The sequence below is a fragment of the Giraffa tippelskirchi genome, chromosome 6 (assembly GCF_054371585.1).
Source record: "Giraffa tippelskirchi isolate mGirTip1 chromosome 6, T2T-mGirTip1v1.2.pri, whole genome shotgun sequence".
Lineage (NCBI taxonomy): Eukaryota > Metazoa > Chordata > Mammalia > Artiodactyla > Giraffidae > Giraffa > Giraffa tippelskirchi.
The window spans coordinates 98,279,500-98,303,436 of NC_137280.1; the positions used below are offsets into that span (position 1 = coordinate 98,279,500).

General features: G+C 40.4%; 1 pseudogene across 1 annotated transcript in view; it reads right to left on the bottom strand.

Moving 5' to 3' along the window:
- Window positions 1-2,246: 2,246 nt before the first annotated feature.
- The window catches only part of LOC145510051 (solute carrier family 22 member 4-like), a 40,430-nt pseudogene continuing 18,739 nt past the window's right edge, over window positions 2,247-23,937 (bottom strand). Inside the window, exons 4-10 of the transcript XR_014056649.1 lie at window positions 20,168-20,339; window positions 16,079-16,204; window positions 12,067-12,167; window positions 9,853-10,065; window positions 8,204-8,394; window positions 5,906-6,041; window positions 2,247-2,631 (exon numbers count right to left, since the gene is read on the bottom strand). The product of XR_014056649.1 is annotated as a solute carrier family 22 member 4-like (transcript). The remainder of the gene's footprint in view (window positions 2,632-5,905; window positions 6,042-8,203; window positions 8,395-9,852; window positions 10,066-12,066; window positions 12,168-16,078; window positions 16,205-20,167; window positions 20,340-23,937) is intronic.

Here is a 23,937-nt window from a genome sequence, read left to right on the forward strand (position 1 = left end):
AGTGTATTTTCTAGCTGATTATTTCTAGTACGTAAAAAGTTGCTGATTTCGGAACACTTCTTATATCTCTCCACTTAAGCTGAGACTCCTAAATATTAGAATTTTTAGTTAATTCTCTTGGATTTTAAAAATAAAATAGAATATGATTATAGGATGCTTGTAATATTGACAATTTTGCCTATTTTCTAATAGTTTTATTTTTTATCTATATTTTATACTATGACTATAGTTACTAAAACCCGAAAATGTTGAGAAGGTGCTAAAACACATATCCATAAAATTACTGTTAATGGGATGCCTCCAATATTTCACTCTAACATACAGTGTAATATTGGCTGTCAGTCTGAGACTGATATTCATAAGCCAGTTCAGGTCGTTGCCTTGTAGGCCTCATTTTAAAAGTTGTTTTTAAAAATCAGGAATATATCTATTTTGGCATGTATTGATCTATTTGGGCTTTGAACTACCAAAGAGATAATGCATTTGTGTACTCGTTGCGTTTTTATAAATAGATTTTAAAAAGTCATGTTTTTAAGATTATAAAATATAATTATAAAGCATCCATATAATCTGCATATAATCATTGCAGTAAAAGGCAATGATCATATCCTTAGTTTTTATGTTTAAAAAAAATCTTTAAAAGCATTTTATACTTCAGTGTTTAAAAATTTACACGTCTATGTTTCAAACGACATTTTCACCAAGCTAGCGTTACAAAGTATTTTAATTGAAAGGAATATCATCAAATGCCTGTTACATGCAAGAAAGCACTACAGTAAGGATAAAAAGATAAGCAAGGTGAGGTCCCTGGCCTCCCAGAGGCTTATAGACATGTTGGGTAGGGGAAGGATGTGGGCAACTCGACAAGAGCCCAACAGAGACAAGGGATAAAAACAAGCACCAGAAGAGCACAGAGGAGTGAACAGTCATTGTTGGTGGGAAGGAAGTTCAAAGAGCATTTCCTGAAAAGCAGCAGGACCTGCTCTTTGCATGACAGGCAGCTCATATCCAGCAGGGTAGGTAGAAGGGTGATCCTGACAGGTTGCACCAGTGGGGGAGATAAAGGTGCCGGGTAGATGAAGCTGTGTACCTGAGTCCCCAGTGAGAAAGGGTAAACTATTTCAAGAAGTCTAGTGGGTTTTAAGGTAACACTCAAAAGTGGGATCAGTGTGTCAGTAGGGATATAAATATGTGTTAGAAATATGGCAATATAATGAAACACTTCCGAGATAATCTGAAAAGCTCAAGATCAGGATCTTGAAGCAATAAGGATTGTTTACCAAGATGTTACATCAAAGGTTCCTTTGAAAAATATTTAGATAGTGAATATTTATATTTGGGGATAATTAATTTTAGGAGATGATGCCAATGAGCAGCATATTAAAAACCAGTGGCTGCCTGTACTACAAGCACACCGTTGCGCTGGTGGTGTTTAAAGGGTCAGTAGCTTGTCCCTTGCTGCTCCAAGAGGAGCTGCTCCTGGTGAGAGTATGGGGCTCAGGTCTTTGGGAGGAACTGTTTGCTATGTTATCATCTCAGCATGCCTCAAATGTGGTGAGACACAGAGCTGACATTTATCTTCTGAGCTTATGTTAATACATTATCCCATTTGTGGCTTTTACGTTGCTCGTTCCTGGAACTGAGATTCCACTATTGCTGACCATATGCATCTGTGGTTAAAGAGGCTACAACTGCATATTGTATCTAGGGAGGTATGCATTAAGGGAAAGAACTGGTTTAAAAAGATCTCCAGATTGTTAGCTTGGATAGCCTTCTTCTGTAGTGCTGACTTCTCTTGGCCATGGGGCACACAAACCACCTCTACCAATCTAACTAGTTTGTGGTTTTCCTTATTTTCTTTTTACCAAAAAAAAAAAAAGGTCCCTTAAGCCAGTCTTAGGGAACAGAAAGCTTAGTCAAGTGCTCACAAAGAGCACAACAAATGTGAATCATTCGATAGCCTGTGAGCCATAGCCGCTGAAATTGTAGCCAGGAGCTGCCTTGTTTTCTTCTTAAATGCTGACAGGCCATAGAGCCAGGCTGCCTGATCTCTTGATGCATTTCACTTGTAAATACTATTAGTATCTGCCATCAATTCTTCTCAAAGGAGGGTATAAAATTTGCTGGGTAGGAATACTGCATATTTGGTCATTTTGAATGTGCTGGTTTACTTATACATACACACACACACACACACACCTGATAGTTGTGTTAATTCAATGACTTTTTAAAAAATTTGGATAGTATTTGTATTTGGAAATGAGTTTAATCTTTATATATGGATTTCCCAGTCCTTGAACAACACATTTTCTAAAAATCTGACAAACTCAATTCATCAAATTAATTAGGAAAAGTCTCTAGAAGTGGTTTGTTTTTAAAAATAAGGAGCTTATCTGTAAGTCTGGTCTAGAGTTTGCCATATGGCAAGCATTTCTTAATACCAAGGTCTATTTTAGTGTTTTTCCTCCTAGTCAGTCCTTTTCATCAGGAACAGCTTTAGTTTCTTCACAGTCTTATGGATGTTTTTCAGTTCACCAGATAGGATGGGAGTTTTATTAGAGTGAAGTTATTATAACTTTGGGATTTTCTTCTTTCTCCATTGAACCTTTTGTTTTTTTCCCATATCTGAACCTGAAAATAAGATAAATGCCAAAGAAAATTAAATGAAAAAAAATGCCAGATTGACACAGAAAAACATTTCTCTAATCAATGAACAAGTAATTACTTTAAAAAAAACCTCATGAGTATAGCTAGCACTAGCATTCACGATTTTATAGTTTCACTGAGGAAAGAATAGAGTGGTAAGCATGAAGTTCTTGGTAAGTTAAAGTTGATATTGAAGTAGTTTTATCATTAGAAATAACCTATCAGCACTGGGCATCTTTTGCTATATACATCCAGTCTGGATCACAATCCATTCACACATGGAGTTATTTTTATCATGGCTATGCATTAAAAACACATTATCTTATATAACGTCACAAAAGCCATATGAACTATTACCATATAACAGATGGGAACGCTGAGGTCTAGTGAAAACTAAGCAAATTACCCAAGTTTGCAGTAGATTTGGGATTTGAAGCCAAGCAGTTTCACTCTAGAATCTAAACTTCTCTTGGACTTCCCTGGTGGCCCAGTGGTTGAGAATCCACCTGCCAATTCAGGGGGCATGGATTCAATCCCTGGCTGAGGAAGCTCCCACGTGTTGAGGGGCGACTAAGTTCTAGAGCCACAACAGCTGAGCCAGTACTCTAGAGCCTGCGAGCCCCAACTACTGAAGCCCGTGTGCCTAGAGCTGTGCTCTGCAACAAGAGAAACCACTACAATGAGAAACCTGCAGACCACAGTGAAGAGTAGCCATTGCTTGCCACATCTAGAGAAACCCTGCAGCAACGAAGACCCAGTGCAGACAAAAATAAATAAATAAAAATAAATGAACCTTAAACTTCTACTACCATACCACTGATCTTTTAAATGTTTGCCAGTCTGTGTTGTCATAGAAAGATATTTGATTTTTGTTCCTGGTTTCTGAATAGAGATCCTAAATCCCTTGTAATTTTCTGAGTGACAAGGGTAACAGGAGTGTCTTGCCTCTTATCCTAATGAGGTGACTCTTGGTGAGTCCCTAGATAGTTTCACGATGGAGGCTGGTTTCCAGAAAGATCGAGCCTTGACTAGAAGGCTGGAACTTTCAGCCCACCCTCCAGCCCCCAGAGAAGGGAGAAGGGCTGAGGTTAAACCAATATTGATCATGCCTATGTGGTGAAAAACCTCCATAAAATCTCCTAAACGTTTACTGGGGTCTGGAGAGCTTCTGAATTGGCAAACACATCCATGTGCCGGGATGGTGATGTTCCCCAACTCCACAGGACAGAGACTCCTGTGCTCTGGATCCTTCTGGACCTCATGTTTTCCCCTGGCTGTTCATTTGTGTTGTGTATAACAAACGGGTAACAGTAAGTAAAATGTTTTCCTGAGTTCTGTGCATCATTCTAGCAAATTCCTGAACGTGAGGAGGGGGGTTGTGGAAACACCAGACTTTGTAGTCAAGTTGGACATGTTGGAGCTCAGGGCAGGCTGCCCCCAAATATGCCACAGTGGCATATTGATTATTTTGCATTTTGATTTTGGTTTTGCTTTTGGTCACGCAGCATGTGGGATTTTAGTTCCCCAACCAGGGACTGAACCTGCGCCCTCAGCAGTGAAGGCACAGAGTCCTAACCACTTGTCTGCCAGGGAAGTCCCCATTAAGATTATTTTGAATTCAAGTTGCTTGTGAAGGAGCTGATGCAGAAGGAAGCTCTGGCCTCCTCTGTGCCCCGAAAGCAGGAAATAAATTCCTCTTGGATAAGGCCCACTTCCCACATATGGAGGTAGAAGGACACCCTTATTTACCAGAGATAGAGAATTCAGGGCAGGGCCAAGAAATCTGTATAAACAAACATTGCTGCTTCTTTACTAATTTACTACCCAGGCCCACAGTTCATTTAAATTCCTTACTAATTAAGCACCCAAGTTCATGTCTTGGGCAAACTCTGGAAGATGGTGAGTCGGACAGGGAAGCCTGGCGTGCTGCAGTCCATGGGGTCACAAAGAGTCTGACACTACTTGGCGACTGAACAACAATAACAATTAAGCACTCAAACCTAAATTTCTTTGTCCTATCAATTCCCCTCAGTTTTATTGTTTCTTTGTCTAAAAAGTGTAAAAGCTGCCTGCTTTGGCCATGTCTTCAGTCCTCTTTCTGAGAGATCTCTGTATGCATGAGTTAAAATGTGTTTTTCTCCTCTTAACTTGACTTGTGTCAATTTTATTATTAGTTCAGCCACAAGAACTTAAAGGGGTAAGGGAGTAAATTTCCCTCTCCCCAACAGCCAGAAATGTGGATAACCTTGGGGATCCATTACTTGTGACTGGCAGCTAAAGAGTAAGCTGTCTTATGGGACTGAGCCTTTAACCTGTAGAGTCTGACGCTAGTCCTGGGTAATTAGTGTCATAACTGGATGATATTATAGGACACTTATTGGTGTCATAATTGGTTGATAACAGAAAGAAAACTCTCACACAATCTCGTAGGCCAAAAAATGATATTGCATTAAAAATTTTTTTTATTAATGTGGACAGGTATTTCCTTTTCATAAATATATTTGCCCCTGAAATGTTCTTTTCTATAAACTGCTTGTTCATGACTTTTGCCAGTTTTCTTACTGAGTTGTTGGCCTTTTTCCCACTGATCACAAAGAGCTTCTTGTATCTTAAGTTTATTAACTCTGTCTGTCTCATATCTTAAGTTTGTTAACTCTGTCTAGTGTATTGCAAATATTTTCCCCCTGGTTTGTCGACCTTTGTTCTAATTTATGGTTTTACTTTTGCCCTACTGACAATATCTAAAATTGCTTAATCAAATATGTCGATCCTTTCCTTTATGGCTTTTTGTCTTTCATATCACGCTCAGAAAGGCCTTCTTTAAGGTTATAAAATATTTATGTTTTCTTCTGGTACATTTATAACTTTATATTTTTAGGCCCCAATTTTTAATCTTCCTGGAATTTATCATGATATATTTTGAAGTAGGATTTAAGCTTTTTATGTAGCCAAAATGGCTAGTTGAATATTCTAACACCTTTTACTGAATAATCTAACTTTTCCCCACTGATTTTGAAGCACTACTTGTTATCTCACACTGAATTCTCTTATTCTATTCATTTTAATTCTGAACCCTATCCCATTCCAGTGATTTTTCTATACCATTATCATACTGTTTTAATTACCATTGCTTAATAATATGCTTTATTATCTGATAGTGCTATTCTCCACTTGTTACTCTTCCTTTTTAGAACCTTCCTATTTATTCTATCATGTTTATTCTTTTTTTATACATATAGTTTTTTAAAGTTCCACTTACCCTTTCACTTTCTGCATCTGCTCTAGGCTCTCTGGTAGAGTCCTTCAAAAACTTTCAGGGAGAAAAAGAGTGATGATTCCGATCAGGACAGTCAGGCTCCCCATGAGGATGTAGGGCAGAAGTCTGTTGTAAGCACATGTAAGACACAGGACATAAGTACACCAGTTAGATATAGGGACTCTCCAGATGCTCTTGAGAATCACTTTGTAATGGTGGCACACAGTTTTACATCTGAGTACTTACAGAAGAAAAAAAGTGTGCAAAAGACACAGTTTCTGTTTGGCAGATGTCGTTGCCTCTGAATTTCCATAATCATTCATCCTCGATCTTGCATTATCAAAAGGTCTTTCATGTCAACTGGTATTCTCTAAGCTGCTACTTAATCAGGTGTGATAGATGTTCTTTTGATAGAAATCTTTGCCTACCAAAGTTCTCTTAAGGTAAAAGCCACTGGAGATGGGGGATGGGAGGACACCACAGGGAAAGAGGTGAACCAGGTTGTTGCAGGGACAGGTACTGGCTATGATGACTGATATGACCTTTGCATTTGCCCAGACCAGTAGGCTGCTGTAGGAAACTAGGTCCACAGAGCTGTGAGATTCTCAAAGAAAATCTAAGTAATATATTCAGTCCAATTTAAATCAATAAATGTCAGGCACTGTGGTTTCTTTCTGCAGCATTTGTATGTCTTGGTTTTATATGTAATGGGAAGAACTACTCCACCTCTTCTTTATCTGGTGTTACTCAGATAGGAGAATAATAGATCTTCATTTTGCTTCCCTTCTACATACAAAGATTACAGAGGAATAACACAACCAAGAATTTTATTTGACAAAAAAAAAATATAAATCTTGAAGCTTCTCCAAGGCCTCTGTTGTCACCAAAAGGAGCTGCTACTGTGGAATAGAAAGCTCTTTCTCAGACCCCTGCATTTCTTATGTAAGTGGTCCACCATTAGACCACATGAGGATGGTTTGAAAATATAAGGAAGATGAAAAGACACTATTCTACATAATAATGTACTTTCTCAGGTATTCAGGGCAGCCGTGTGGAAAATGTCTCTCTTTCTCTGTAAGGTTTTAGAGAGTACCTTTTCTGAGAATTCACACATGTCTTTGGGGATGTATGTGTGTGTGTTTGAAGCAGTAGGTAACCAATGAATAACTAGGAAGAATAAGGAACTGTGTCTCCATCTCTCACCAGTAAAATTCTTACGAGGTTTAGGCTTGGAGTGTTAGATCCTACATACAATGAACATCTCATGAAAGCCCTTCTGATGGATAAATATGATCACATAAAAGCTAAAGTTCCTGCACTGCAAAAAAGTCATGAAGTCAAAATGGAAATGATAAACTAGGAAAAAATATTTACAATATATATACAGAGGGCTAATTTTTTTAATTACAAAAAGCTCCCCCCACAAAATATAAAGCTGAATAAACTATTAGAAAGATGGGGAAAGACATGCACAGTCAGATATCTTAAAAATAAATAGGATGTCAATAAATACATGAGAAAGTGTTCAACCTCATTCATAGTTGAAAAAGAAATGAAAGCAACAATGATATCCATTTTTCCACACAACGAATTATCAATGATTAAAAAATTGGATGAGTCCCATTGTTGGTGAGGATATGGAGAAACAGGCACTCTGCTATATTGAAAGTTGGATTGTAAGCTGGTATAGTATTTTTGGCAATATCTATGCAATTTTTAAATTGCTCCAGCAATCCATTGATCCATATATACAAAGGCTGTGGGGGTGTAGGGGAATGTTCACTGTAGTGTTATTTGTAATAAAAAAGAACTTGGAAATGGTCTAAATATTGATCCATGAACCTAGTTAAATAAATTATGTGTACAAATACATTAGAAGTCTATATAATAACTAAAAAGAAGATAAAAGAACTACATACATACCAATTAGACCACACGAGCATGGTTTGAAAGTATAGGGAAGATGAAAGGCGAAGATGAAAACTATATATATATACCAATCAGGAAAGATATTCTGATACAATGTTAAGTTTAAGAAAAGTCATGAAACAATATTTATGATATAATTTTGTGTATTTAAAAATGTGTGTGTGTGTTGTACAAAACGAAATGTCTGGAGGGCTACTCACCAAATGTTAGTATTAGTTCCTCTGAGGGCTGTGATTTGAGGAACTGAGAGAGTACAGGTGACCTCGTACTTTTTCCAGTACTTTCTGTGCTGTTTGCATTTTTTATAACAAAAAGTCTATTACTTATAGATATATTTTAAAAAAAAGGATAGACTGATAAGATGCATCTCACCTAGGTAAACAAAGTAGGGAGCAATGATGCTGCCCACTCTGGAGGACATGGAGGCGACCCCCACTGCCATGTTCCTGGTTCCATGATCAGGGTTGGGTAGAGCTCTGCAGTGAAGACATACGTCATGGAAAAAGCAGAAGTGATCCCAAATTTTCCCAACATGGCCAGACCAATGGACAAGAAGTTGTAACCTGGAAAAGAGACCCACTGTAAACAGAGGTGATTTTAGAAACAATACTTTCTTAATAGTTGCTTGTATTGTCTTTATTGCTTGTATAAGAATGTTTTATATGTAAATGTTTTATAATATAAAGATATTCCCCAAATTACACTTCTTCTTCAAAGTCTTACTAATTGGACATAGAGAAAGAGGGAGAGTGAAAGGTGCTTTGAGCTTCACTCTTTTTTTTTTTTTAATTAGTTTATTTTCTATTTTTTAACTTTACAATATTGTATTTGTTTTGCTATACATTGACATGAATCCACCATGGGTGTACATGTTTTCCCCTTCTAGAACCCCCCTTCCACCTCCCTCCCCATCCCATCCCTCCGGGTCATCCCGGTGCACCAGCCCCGAGCACCCTGTATCAATGCATCGAACCTGGACTGGCGATTCGTTTCACATATGATAATTTACATGCTTCCATGCCATTCTCCCATATCATCCCGCCCTCGCCCTCTCCCATAGAGTCCATAATACTGTTCTATTTTGAGCTTCACTCTTCTGTCATTCTAGATCATTTATGCATTCTGTGACCTTACCTACACTTTAATTACAACAGTTTCATAGTCATTTGTTAGCTTGTTAATGAAGTTAAGTTAAATCTTTGAAGAGAAGAACCAATCCTTTTATCCTACTTATTATTATTGAGATATGTACTTCTATGTATAATACTATATATCAATAATCTGTTGACTCAACGTTGTAACAATGTGAGAAACTTAGATATAAGAGGAAAAGAGAAGCACGTATCTTTTCATGTGCTTTCTAACTACTTAAAGATTACAGACCATAAAAATCACTGAATTTATACTGGAACTGGCATGTACTACCAACTCTTAACACTTGTATATATACATCAATCAGAGAGAAGGTTTGAAAGTACCAAGAAATTAGGAGTCAGGTTTATGACTCAAAGAAAGAGGTTTGAGGAATTAGGTGGAAGTTTCTATGAAGGGGATGCATTGGGAGGTTTACTCTTCTTCTGGTGGTGATTTCTGACTCTCTGAGGCTAACCCTTCTGTTTGAAGAGACTAATTTTGAACACAGGAAATCACAGAGTTAGCTATCTCTTGTGTAACCAACTTATGAATGGTTTATTATGTAAAAGCTACATAAATAGGGAACAGTGACTAATAATTAGGGCTTCCCTAGTAACTCTGATGGTAAAGCATATGCCTGCAATGCAGGAGATCCAGGTTTGATCTCTGGGTCAGGAAGACCCCCTGGAGAAGGGAATGGCTACCCACTCCAGTATTCTTGTCCATTCTTGCCATGGACAGAGGAGCCTGGTGGGCTACAGTCTATGGGGTTGCAAAGAATCAGACAAGATGGAGCGACTAAGCACACAGGTACACATGACTAATAACTAGCCCGGTTGAGGTGTGGATCTTTTCCGGTAAGCTGTTAATATTGGATAGCTTCTTACCTGCAGGTACCAATTAAATTAAGAGAAGCACACTTCCTCCAAAGAACAGTACTCCAGCTATGACATAACGTCTGGGTAGTGTTCGAAGTAGCAGCCAGGCTGCAATGTAAGCTGGAACTTCAATCAAGGCAGAGAAGAAACAGTTCAGGTAGGCATCTCCACGTAAATTAGGAGTTGAGAGACAGAGCAAAGTAACCCACTGAGGTTAACATCCTAGAAATCAAAAGACAAAAATGACAAAAGGATGGCTTGAGTCACTTTACAATTTCATGATGGTTAGGAAGTTGTCCATATCTTGGTATCTTACAAGTAGCAACTAGCCACATAGGGCTATTTAAAAGTAAAAATTTTCAAATTAAATAAAATTTAAAATTTCATCCCTCACTTTGGCACTAGCCACACTTCAATTCCTTAGTAGCCACATGGAGCTAGTGGCTACTATAATGGACAAGAGATATAAAATGTTTTTATCATTGCAGAAAGTTATGTTGGACAGCACTAAGTCTAAATATACAAATATTCAACAATTACCTATCCTAATCAAGCTAATTTCAGGTTTCAGTAGAAGAGCTTGTATAATACATTCTCATCCCCTTAGAGACATTATTTGAAGAAAGACTATCTGTCACATCAGTGAACATAAAATCCATATTTCATTCTCACCCCCCCAAAAAAGAAAAAGATACCTAGGTAATACTTTGGGATCCACTTACAGTAAATTCCAATTGACTTAGTAAAACTCACTTTAGGGAAAAAAATGAGTCTCATAATGCTTCAAAGTATCACAGAATGCACATTGCATATCCCGCCGTTATAGTTAACTTCCACATAAAAGCTTTTCTGTGGAAAAAACACTAAGTTATATATAACACTATGCAGACTCCTCTGTGGAGAAATTTGCTTATTATCAACATGACTGAAAAGCAGAGAACATCTGAAAAATATTTTCAGGAACACTGTTGGATCTTTTTATACATAGTCTACTAGGTTGGATAGCACAAGGGCTAATCCAAAACAAAACAAAAAATGAAACTTTATTCCTCTAGGATCTTAGTGATTTTCACATTTAATAATAAGAGCGGCATGAATAAAACTAATGACTACTTTATTGTTGGCCCAGTAGTGCTCCTTCTCAAGATACATTTGCATCAGTGATACCTGGTGACATGTAAGAACTAAGTAGGTCCATTGTGAGGAAAGCCACATGTCCAGGACACACTTGCTTAATTCAGGGGCATAAACTCTGTTATTGATGTCTTCTAATTGTAATACAAGGTGGCTCTAAAATTAGACTAGCTGCAGCATGAGCCTGGTAGTTCTGATTACCATCGTTTTTTTTGTGCTGCCATCATGGAGTAGGCATGTTCTTTTTTTTCTGTCTTCTTCCTAATTTCTTGGCAGACATATTATTAAATCTTGCCTACAAAGTCAGTTCATTATTTATGTGCCTTAAAAATCACTCAGTAAATTGCTATTAGCAAGTATAAAAAGCTTGTCAAAATTCCAAGTCAGGCAGTGGGGACTCAGGGTATTCTAACCTCACTGATTAACTGCCTGTACAACTTCTGGAAGCAGGAGCTGAGTTAGCATCTCAGCTTTGGGCATCCGGGATATCATTAGTTTTAATCCCAGTAACTTTAGGAGGGGCAGGGGACCCTTTCCATGTGGGTCAAAGTTCTCTTCAAATATTGTTCCCTTTGACTTTTTTTTCCAGTATCCAGTTCCATAAATTAAGTTGAAAGTGCAAGTTGCTCAGTTGTGTCCAGCTCTTTGCCACCCCATGGACTGTATAGTCCATGAAACTCTCCAGGCCAGAACACTGGGGTGGATAGCCTTTCCCTTCTCCAGGGGATCTTCCCAACCCAGGGATCAAACCCAGGTCTCCCACACTGCAGGTGGATTCTTTACCAGCTGAGCCACAAGGGAAGCCCAAGAGTACTGGAGTGGGTAGCTCATCCCTTCTCTAGGGGATCTTCCCGACCCAGGAATTGAACCGGCATCTCCTGCATTGCAGGCCGAGAGCAATGCAGTTTTACCAACTGAGCTATCAGGGAAGCCCTTAAATTAAGTTAAGGGCTTTCCAAATAACTTAGATTCTAAAATTTTAATTTTGTCTCGGGAAGACCCAGGCCTTGACCCTGTCCCTTGAATTAAAGAAAACCAGCTCTATATTTACATGCTGTATATCACATTTCCAGATCTCTTATTACTTACCATAGCAGCAAAGACATAATGGTTATTGTAGCAATGTTCCGATTCCTAAACAGGTCCAAAATGAAAACTTTCTGCTGCTTCAGGGGGAGTTGCTCCTGTTGCTAAAGTAATGTACACAACCATGAGATTAAGAAATGATGAGGAAGTATCTTTGGCTATGACAGTATATTCTTATGCATGTAACTCATTTCACTTTGAACATGCTTAGAAGTCTGGAATTTGCATGGAATAAGGGCATCTAAATATAGGATCCTTATTCTAGCATTTAAAAATGTTTGTGGCCCATTTTAGACAGAAACCTTTGAAATATAAAAATTGGCTTCACTATCTCTTTATGTAAAGCCTGACTGCTAACATAGATTTACCTTGATTCATGGGCATCACTATGGGTGACCTTAATCACACTGAACCTTAGGGCCTATTGAGTGGGTAGGGCCATATAGCCCCAAACTACCTTGAGGTTCATATCTGCTTTTTATACTTTTCCTGTTTTTGTCTCAGTGTAAGAACACACTGGGGTTAACTAGGGGACCTTGAAAAAGTTACTATTTATCTTCTGTGAGCCTTAGTTTACCTCTCTGTAAAATGGATATAATAACTAAGAGTTGAGAAGTTTAAGGGAGGTCATATACATAAATCTTAACATAGTACTTGAACCATGGTAAACACCCTATACATTTTAACTATTATTTTAACTACTGCACCATTGAGGAAAACATGTAAGCTGTCAATGGTTGGTGGTATTCTTACTGCTATTAATGGGCTTCCTTCCTTTACTTTTAATTTACTGAAGTTAACTTTTCATGTGTTAGGTATCCAGATAATCAAGCTTATTAGAATTGAAACTATATTATTTACATTAGCCAAGACATGGAAACAACCCAAGTGCCCATCAACAAATGACTGGCTTAAGATAATATTGTATATATACAATGGAATATTAGTCGTAAGAAAAAAATGAAATACTGCCATTTGCAACATGAGAATATTTTACTTAGTGAAGTAAGTCAGAGGGAGAAAGACAAATATTATAAGATATCATTTATACATGTAATAAAATGCAAATGAATCTATATAAAAAACAGAAGTAGATTCACAGACATAGAAAACAAACTTATGGTTATCAAAGGGAAAAGGAAGGAGGGTCAGAGGGATAAACTAGGTGTATGGGATTAACAGATACAAACCACTATACATAAAATAGATAAGCAACAAGGATTATTTACTATACAGCATAGGGAAGTATATTCAATACATTTTCATAACCTATAATATAATATAACATAATTATAATATAATATAATATAATATAATATAACCTATAATAGAAAATAATCTGAAAGAATAACTGAATCACTTTCTTGTACACCTGAAACTAATACAATATTATAAATCAACTATACTTCAATTTTTTAAAAAAGGAATTGAAACTAAAAAAGTTACAAGGCCCTGAGGTGGAGAATCTCTTCAAAATAAAGGTAAACTCTGCAGCTCTGTGCGTGAATTCAGTAAGAGGCTGAGGAAAGAATTTCCACAATGAAGGAAGTAAGAATGCCAGACCTGCCCTTGTAGTAGCTGCTTCCCAAATATTAGCATCCTTCTTTTCGAGAACAATCAGGCACCTCCTCATGCAGCTCACAGTCATGTTACCTTCCTGCTTCTGCACTATCTGGAGTGTAAACCTCCAGAACGTGCCTCTGGTAGTACAACCCAGTTATCACAAAGAAGAAAGTCCCTGTGTAGACTGCTGGGGACTAGCAAGCCTTCTGCAAGTTTCATGGGAGTGGTACCAAGCACAGACAGGACCTGGGGATCAGGCCTATGCTGACAATTGGCACTTCCACAGGGTCCTTGTGAAAATGCAGATTTCCAGGTCCCACCTTGGGTTTGCTTAGTCTGAATCTTTCCTGGGGCTCAAGGGCCTGGGAATCTGTAATTTTTAAAAGCTCTTTGGGTGATGGCAATAAGCAGCCAGATTTGGAAACCTCAGGACAAGAACATTTCTGTATCCAGTGCTTGTCCCTGGCCTGTATGGAGCCGCCAAAATGCCTTTGGACCAGGCACCATGAGAAGGCTGAAGGTGCTTCAGAAAGGAAGCCAAAGAAGCCCAAGATTGTGTTTGAAGATGGTATGACATGGTTTTTCTTCCTGTCCAAGTTAATGCCACTGCCCTTAACATGAGATGAGAAAGAACCGTTAAAAGCATGCATTTTGGCACCAGAGTGAGACTTCTAGCTGTGTAATCCTGGGCAAATAATTTAACTTTTTAACTAAGAAGAACTGTGTCTCAGTTACTCCTCCTGTGAAATGGGCCTATAATAATATGTACTAGCAATAACTGGCATGAGCATCAAATGAGCTGAACAATATGCCTGGCATCTGGTAGGCTCTTTATTACCATTCCAAGCAGTTTGCATTTGTTGGCACAGGGCCCTATAGATCCTCCTTCAGAGGACCCTACCTGGGAGGTGAATAGGGAGAGATGACTGGGCCTCAGGAAAGCACAAGCTCCCATTTCCTCCTCGGGTTTGTTCAGTTGAGGTTCAATATGCCTCATGGCGGGAAGAAAGCATGTGTTTTGACACTGGACTTTGTTCTCATTTGTCTATATAACTATGTGTCTCTGAAATGTTTTATGATTGCTTTCATCCACATAGGCTTTATCTCTACTACTAGACTCTAAGGTCCTCAAAACAGAAGTCAGACCACATATTCATTAAACATCAAAAAAACATTCAGCACAGCCCTGAGATCCAGAAGTGTTAGACACTCCCAATGTTATTTTTGCATCCAGTTAAACTGACCAAGGCTGGGAATGGAATTTTTGATCTGAAGAGCAAAGGATTAAGACATGTTTTTCCTGGCAGCCCTCTGAAGGCTTGGGCTCATGGTCACTGTAATTAATCCTCCAGCCATCACCAAGGTGTCTGCTTCTGGAAAAGGTTCCAAAGGCTAAGAAGGAGGATAGAGTACTGGCACGCTCGTCACCATCTAAAGTCCTGGGGTGGCCAGGGGCACAGATGTGAGCATGGAGGCAAGCATACAGACTAAGAAGCATATAGTCTTCTTTGGGTGTCCTGAGCGGTCCCTGACCCTTCTAGCCATGAGTGCCCTTGCCCTGTCATTTAAGTGTCCTCCCTGGTTTAGACTGGCTTCTTCAGCCTGGAATCACGTTGCTCTCTTTGCTGGCTCACCTTGTTTGCTCCTTGGGGACTTCCTTGTTCACCGCATCACTTATCTTCCATCTAATTCTCTTAACACTCTGGGTTATATTCTATGCTCCTTATGTGTCTAATTTTTCTTGTTTTCTCTGGGAGTTGGCACGAGGTGTGGCCAAGGACACAGTCAGTCCTTACTGACTGTCAGGAAGTGAGTATGCTTCCACTGAATATCTGCTTTTTCTCATGGCCTCCTTCTGGCAAGTGTGAATCCGCCAGCCTATGCTCTCAGGCCTTAGGGTTCTAGACACCATATAGCAAGACTAAAGACACATACAGCTTCCCCAGCAGACTTTGGTAAGATTCAGAATGCAGTGGGGAACCCATGGGTGGAATATCCCTCAAACACATTTTTTCCCACTTAATATAGATATTCAAAAATCACTAGTATGTAGCTCCATCAGTGGTACGGAGCAAGAACTAATATTTAATCAACACTTGCTGTATGCTCCCTGGAGAAGGGAATGGCTACCCACCCCAGTATTCTTGCCTAGAGAATTCCATGGACAGAGGAGCCTGGTGGGCTGTAGTTCGTGGGGTCGCAAAGAGTAGGACATGACTGAACAACTAACACTTTCACTGCTATTTGCTAAGCAATTTATATATATTATTAAATTTAATTGGTCCACAACCCTTTGAGATAGGTTTTATCTCAGAACTTCATCATCATTTTGTCTCTAAGTTCTCGAACCTTGCTGGTACATAGTAGGCACTCAAAATCTATTGAATCAAATTAAATTCCATAATCAAGAATGCACAGCTGATCTCAAGTGAAAATATTTGCAAATCCTTACCTCCACAGGATCAAAAACTACACTGGGGCAGTTACATTGTTTATTTTTGCAGCTTTTTGGATAGTATCTTCAGCTTCTTTAAATCTTCTCTGGGATATCAGCCATCGGGGAGATTCAGGAATAAACCTAAAATTCATTTTGGATGTTTTATAATTTTTCACAGTAACAAGGTTGATGCTATCAACTCTAAGTTGCCCCCAAATAATTTTTATTTTGTAAAATTCTAGTTTGTCTTTTTAAAGAACATCAGGAGGGAGGCTTCATAAGATCTCCATCATTTGTAGGAATAAATAAAAGCACCTTCAAGTTTGAAAGTTCTGATCAAATCATAAGACCAATTGTTAGTTGTACTTGAAGCCAGGGCCAGCCTACAATGGGTAACATTAACTATGGGCATGTTTAAACCAGGGCACCTAGAGAATACTACCCAAAACTTCAGAGCCAGAATGGCTCATTAAAGAAACAGAGTCTAGTATCTTTTCAGTGTGTCCATCCCTAGGGAAATTCCTGGGGCCTCAGCTGGTGATGCTCACAAGTTTACTGGGTAAAAGAAGGCATCTGTGTTCTCGGGCTTTTCCTTTGGCAGTTAGAGGAGGAGGCGAGTGCATCGACACACTTCTGTGGGATGTCCCATGGCTTACAACAGACTCATAGCTCAGTGAGTACCCAAACCAGTTGTGGGGAGACAGCCAATGTGGTCTTTTTTTTTCTTTTTATTGTCTAGAAACATTTAAATTTTTAAATTTTATATTGGAGTATAGTTTATTAACAATGTTGTGTTAGTTAGAAATTGACTTTTTATTATACAATCTACCCACATTTTTAACTGATGCTCAGACATGGTTGATTTCTATTCTTTCCTAATTTTTCTATTTTTATTTATTTTTTATCATTCTTTCCTAATCTTTATTTCTCAGAATTGCTTAGCCATTCTTTTGCTGGCTCTTGTTTTCCTTATCTATTTGTCAGTATTAAGTTGTCCTAGAAAATTATATGTAGCAGATATAGTCTTCCTATAATTAACAGGCCCCTTCAAAGCCTCAACAGGAATTATCTCAGAGCAAAACACAACACATCAAATAGCTAACCCCCAGCTTCTGTCCCCAGCCTACCACAAGCACATGAGTTGAAAAATGAACCCACTTTGCATTTTTTGGAATATACACTTGGTTGGTTCCTATAGCCACTGTGATGATGTTAGGCCACTGACCCTTGGTAATTAGAGCTGTCCTGTCCCAGGGAACTTCCTCTGGTGCTGTGTATCTGTGCTGTTCAATGCAGCAGCCACTAACCAAATGTGGTTATTGAGTTGGTGTGACTAGTGTGACTGAAGAATCCAATTTTATATTTACTTGCGGCCCCTGGTGGTTCATATGGTAAAGAATCCTCCTGCAATGTGGGAGACCCAGGTTTGATCCCCTGGAGAAGGGAATGGCAACCCACTCCAGTATTCTTGCCTGGAGAATCCCATGGACAGAGGAGCCTGGCGGGCTACAGTCCACGGAGTGGCAAAGAGTCAGACATGACTGAGAGACTAACACTTGCACTTTCTTAATTTTAATATGTCACTGCATGTGGCTAGTGGCAACTGTATTAATGAAGAACTATACAGCATGGGCACTTCTACTTCTGAGAGGTATCTTTCCCCAACCAAGTTGTTCTTAGACATATCCTACCTTTCTTAACTATCAGCTCTGAGGGCCGTCACTGGCCTCAAGTTCCAAATACTTAGTCAGCTAGATATTGCAAAACTTTCCCCATGTTGCACCTAGGGGCTCCTTCCCCACCAACAACACTCCATTCATATTTGTGGTCACTTACTGCCAAGCCTTTTAAAGGAAATTGGGAACATTAAAAAGTCCCCAAACCACCTGCTCCAGTTTTCAGCCCACTGTCCTTAGGGTTGCTGCCATCTTAACTTTTGAATTGCCATGGTTTTTTGGTGCATAAATAATCAAGTCTAGCTCATCATTTCAAGTTAGTGGAGGGCCAAATAAGGTTTACATTACAGCCTTTCTGTAGATTTAATTCAAATTGAACAGGGGAAGAGTGTTGCTGGAGAGTCTATATCACATACTGAGTAGGCAGCAGAGGTCACAGTAGCCCGAAGCCTTCCCCACATCATCCCAGCCCATCCCAATGGATGGACATTGCTTCAGGGAATCCCACCCTCAAGGACAAGATGTTCAAAAGAGAGGTATTTTATTTTTATTGAAAAATGATAAGACTGTTAAAGTTTCAGGACAAGCACTCAGCTTATTTGTCCTGGCCCCGGGCTGCACTCTGTCTGGGGCAGTTCTGTCCCAAGTACAATGTGCCTACAGCCAGGAGCACTCATGGAGCAGCCCATGGGCAACATAGGGACAACTCTCCTCGGGGCAAGGGTAAGGCAGCTCCTTGTGGGATGGACCTTCTGTGCTAGAAATCCAAGAGGCTGACCTGTCAGCATTGTTCCTTGCTGTGGCATTTGGTTCCGAGGCAAAGATCCAAGCCCCACAAATTAAAACCCATACTAATCTCTTACAGTCAGTCAGGGCCCTTCTATTTTTGTTCTCTCTGATAGAATCATATAGTCATACAGTTGACTATAACATATTTTGAAAGTAGTAGTCTCTTATGCTGAAATGACAACTAGAACCAAAGAACACAGATTACCAAAATCATTCAACTGAAGAGGCAGAAAGTAACCTCTGAATAATCTTGTCTTGTAACTTGAGAGACTGTCTGGTTACCAGCACCTTTTACAATAAATTCAGTTAGCAGAGGGTGTTGTAGAGAGAGGATGTGATGATGATGTGATGTGATGATGATGATGTGATGATGACGGTGATGATGGTGATTCTCATTCAAGAAAATTGCCCTACTCTCAGACTGGGTCAGGAAATCAGAATAGCATCTAACACACTGTTTCTCAAATTTTAGGGAAGTAAGAAAAAAAAGGTGCTTTCTTTTCCCCATGCACACTCATGCCAAGGATTTTCACTGGTAAATCATAGCAGCCTCACAGATCATAAAAAAATAGTAGTTTGGAGTGGTCTAACCAGAGCTATCTGGTCTAACAAGACTCAGAAGTACTATCTGTCAGCCTCTATGGCTGCCTAACAGTTGCAGCAAGATGAAGGTCCTTCTAGGAAACTTCCTAAAGCACACTTCCTAAGTATGTTCGTAGGACAGGGCAACCATGAGGGCTAGTCTAACCTCTGAGCTCCAAAACATGATCAAAAATACTTTCATTGTTTGCAAGCAGAGAGCGGTCAAGCAGTTCAGTAAAACCAGTCACTGCTGGGAGATTTGATTTTGATATCATGAAACCAAATCAAGACTAATCAATGAGAGAGAGAGAGAGAGAGAGAGAGTGTACCGGACTCAATAATGGGAAAAAATCCCCTTTCCTCTTGTTTAAATATGGAAAAACTAAAGAAATGAGGAATCTCTTCCAAATAAAATATATGGCTGGGACCTTATTCCATTATTGTCATTCTGTTCTCTCACGTAAAGTCTTCCCCATAGCCATACTCGGTGAAACTGGGGTCAGCATCTCAACACTTTGTTATTCCCACATTGATGTGTCAAAATTTGGTTGAAGGGTTGTGGGAGGAGTGAAGAGAATATCTTCTCTAACAATTAAACAGAAGTGATTCTCTAGCTCTTCAAGACAAAGCAGGTAAACAGTCACATCTTAGATGCTAATCATCACGTGATAGGGAAGCTTGAGGAAGTTACATTAGTTGAAGCCATAAGGAGAAAGAGATTTCCTAGAGAAAAGTGTCAGAATAACAGGGGGGCAGAGCTAAAAATAACAAAACCCAACAGTATCATCTCCACAAACAACAGCAACCACCCAGTAACAGAAAAGAGTTGAGAGAGCCCAAGTGGGACTGGGTTTCCTGAGAGTGGTGCTTTGCGGGACAGTGGGGAATCAAACCCGAGCACGCATGCCTACCCCCAACAAGGGAAATGGTCTCTGGGCTTTGAGGCCTTAGCCTGCTCCAGTGAGGTTGGCAGGCCCACGCCAAGGTCAGCACCAGGCTCTGGGCTCCAGGTCGCTGGCCCGCAGTAGGGGGCTGTCTGAAACAGAGCCACACGCACCATCACAGCGGGACACACAGCACCCCCGGCAGCGGCAGCACCAGCAGCAGCATCCGCCAGTCTCTGATGACGTAAGCAAACAGTGGCAGCAGCATGTAGCCAACTGCAAAAAATGTGCACACGCCTAACGTAGAGAATATAATACGAACTGACTTGCCAAGAATTTCTGTTCCTGTTCAAAACAAGGGAGGAGTATTAGCATTTTAACTCACTTTAATATGTGCTTTTTTACATCACTACCTGGCAATTAGAGTTAAAAATATAACCACTTAGAAGAGGAAAGAGTTATTTGCCTCTGGGACCCAGAGCAGGAGTGGTCAGTGTGGAGGAAGGTGGGACATGACCCAAGACTTACCACCTCATAGAAGGATGAGTTTTCATGAGATTTTAAGGAGCCGTAGATTTTTCTTTTTTAATGTCTCCTCATGTCATATGAATATGATGCTCAGCCCTAAGAGGTAACCTCTTCTGAGAATGCCACAGTTCCAAAATAAAAGCCCCAGGGTGAGGAGCAGTGAGGGTGTCCCAGGAGATGTGGGAGCTCTCCTGAGGGTGTGTGGCTCATGCGGCATTCAGCCTCTCCCACCATTCACCACTGTAAATAAGCAGATATGGGTCTCTTGGAAACAGTGGAGAGTTCAGTTACTGAGCTGTGTTAGGACACCCTTAGCTACCCTTGAGCCCTGAGAAATGATAAAGAGGATCCAGCTGGCTCTGGAGGTCCACAGAGCAGGGCCTCAGTGCCCAGGGCTGAATTCCACTGAGGTCACACTGTGCCCAGGGATCAGCCCCAGGCAAACACAGTCCATATAGCCCAGTGAAAGACAAGAAGAAGTTGCTCTTCTGGCCTGGCAGGCGGCAGCCCTGGAGCTGGCCGCACATGGAAGGAACTCACAGAGTTTTCCCAGAACACCACAAAACCACCAGATGCTTGGCATCTGGCCCTGTTTTGGGAAAGGCTCCTGCTCTGCTCGGCGCCACAGTGGATGGCTCAGCCCCAGTTCTTCAAGAGATGTTGCTTGCTCCTTGGAGCACTTGATTTGAGACAAGGAGTCTGAGAACAGGCTCCTTCTGTTGTCACAAAACTCAGGCCCTTTCCACAGAGTCCACTCTTGGTCCTCTGCCCCAGGGTGGAGATGTGGTCAGTGGCAATAGCTCCATCTTTTGTTTGAGATCTGCCCACCACTACTGAGAAGTGGCCCAGAAAACACAAAACAGATGATTTGAAGGTTATTCAGGCTTGGGTTTTAAGAAGGAGTTTCTTAGTTGTGTTTATATGCCCTGAGCACAGGCTAACGAATTAAGGACTAATTCCAGAGAAGCAGTAAAATGACTACTTGTGCTGGTTTCCCTTTCTCCCCTCCTACATGTTCCTATCCTCACCTCTCTTCTTCTTCACTCAGCATAACTGAAGATGTGTCTCAGTGGTTCTGTCTTGAACAGCCATTTCTAAAAGCCAGACTGATAGAAATGGCCAGTATTGTGTATCTCTCACATCTTGGGCTGCGGACAATAGTTCTAACCACCCAGGGCATTTCATAGCGTTTAAACTCATATTTCCAGGAACAGGGCCAGACTTCTTTCGGGATCATGAGCGTTGTTCCCAGATCTTTTCTTACCTCATTCATGACCTTCCTGTCACTCCATAAGAAGACTCACCATGCCATGGTTTCTAAACACTTTGTCTGTGATTATCATGATATGAGAATGAAGAGTGCCTTATTCCTAAGCAGAGATTCAGAAGTGAAGCAGCAGAGGGTGTGACTGTGGAAAAGAGAAGGTGCACAAGTGTGAATCTTGTAGACTCATGAGGCCAAGGGAGCTCCCTCACACTTCCATGATCCTGATAAGAGAAGAGAAAGAAGTTACCCCACTGAATTTCTGGATAATGTCCCTCTTTAAGCTTGGGTCTCAGGCCAGGACAGAGTTGCTCTAGCTTTGCAGAGTACCCATGGGGGACAGAGCTTCATTAATCTACCCCTCTGCCCTTATGTGGAGCAACAGGGATGGCACAAAGCTGAATAGCTCCTTGGGAGCATGACTTCCTGCTCTCTGACTTTTAGAAAATCACCCTGCCTTGAGCACCATCATCATCATCTTCATAGTTAGCATTGTTTTGAGTGGCACTTTGAGCCAGGTTCCAGACTGAGTGTTTACATGTATTATCCTTTGAATCTTCACAACAGTCATATAACAACTAATATTACTTCTGTTTTATGTATCATCAGCTGAGACTTAAAGAGTTGAAGTAAATTGCCTCAATTCACACATATGCAATAAGTGGGACAGATAGGATTTAAGCCTGATCAGTTTAATCTATGGATACTGTCCAGAAAAAACAATTACATGGGAGCAAAACCTTCACTCTGTCAAGCTGTCCTTCAACTGAGTTCTAGTGGAGACATGTGTGGGAGATGGGTGGGGCCATACCTGCATTTTATAAGTTAGGATTTGCATTTCACCCACTTGAACTGGTCTTCAAACTAACTAGAGGCCAACCAGTCCTCTCAGGGACACTGGGAGAGGAGTCTTGTTTCCTGCAGAACTTTCATTGCCAGCAGGTGTCATAAACTCCATGTGTTCAGCTGGCAGTAAGAGAGGTGACTGGTGACTTCTGGCTCTGCTCACTAGGGGCTCCTTGTCCTGACCTCCTTTACCCGTTAGGTGTTTGCTCCTAGAAAAAAGCCTGCTTGGTCTTGATCTGGTTGGGCCTCTGAGTATCACTTGTGAGTGAGACTCTGACTTCTAAGCCAAAGAAGCATGTCTTGTCCAGGAGTGTTTGCCCACTGCCCGTCACCACCTCCAGAATCTGAGCACTCTCCCCGAGAGTGAGTGACTCAGAGCCAGGCTTACTGTCATGTTGCTCAGGGCCCTTCTATGGTAGTCAGCTCAGAAACCACTGGATCCCTTCCACTTGGAGGCAGGATCTGCCCCTCCATGAATGACCAATAGAGGTCTGCAGACCCCAGCTCAAGAAACATGACTGTGGTGCAGTTGCCAGGATATAGGGTAGGACCCAGGGTCCTCTATCAGCCATGTGCAGAGGCTGGGCCCCTTGATGCTCATTTGCTACTAGGGTGACTTTGATAAGTTCTACTTCATGGAGTTATTATTATGAGGACTGAGATTAATGTAGGTAAGGAGCCTAGTCAGCTGTCTGGCATGTGGCAGGTACTCAGGAATCGTTAACTCTTTTATCCTGGTCAAACAATTGAAATGTACCAGATGTCAGGGGAATGTTGGAAAACACAGTGCCTTTGACCAAGAGATCCAACAGAAGACAGCAAAAACCTCTCTTTGCTCCTGGAAAATACTCAGAATTCTCATCAAAATAGCAGATATTCCCTTGTCCTCTTTCTTCTCTATAAACTTTCATGATTATTCTAGTTAAAAGGGATCTTTCTTGTCTATGCATATACGCAGACAATTTATCTGCGGTCCCCCCACACTCCTAGGCCAACAACCCACATTCTCTGTAACAGCTGCCTCGGCTGCCTCTGCCGACCAGATTTGAGCCCTTTGAGGACAGACAAGAGTGAGTCCTACCTCCTCCCTGTGTCCCCCAATTCTTCCCTCTCAGGGCAGTGCAAACAAGGGTTGCCAGCAAATCTCTGAATCTTTTTAATGTATTTATATCCCATTTCTCCCTTGAAGTAGCTTATAATTTGAATAAAATAAAATAATGGTAACATTAAAGTAAAATACAAAGAAAAGTGAAAAGCTATGTCCTGGAGAAAAGAGCAAAAATATGCAACAGATCGCTTTGGAAA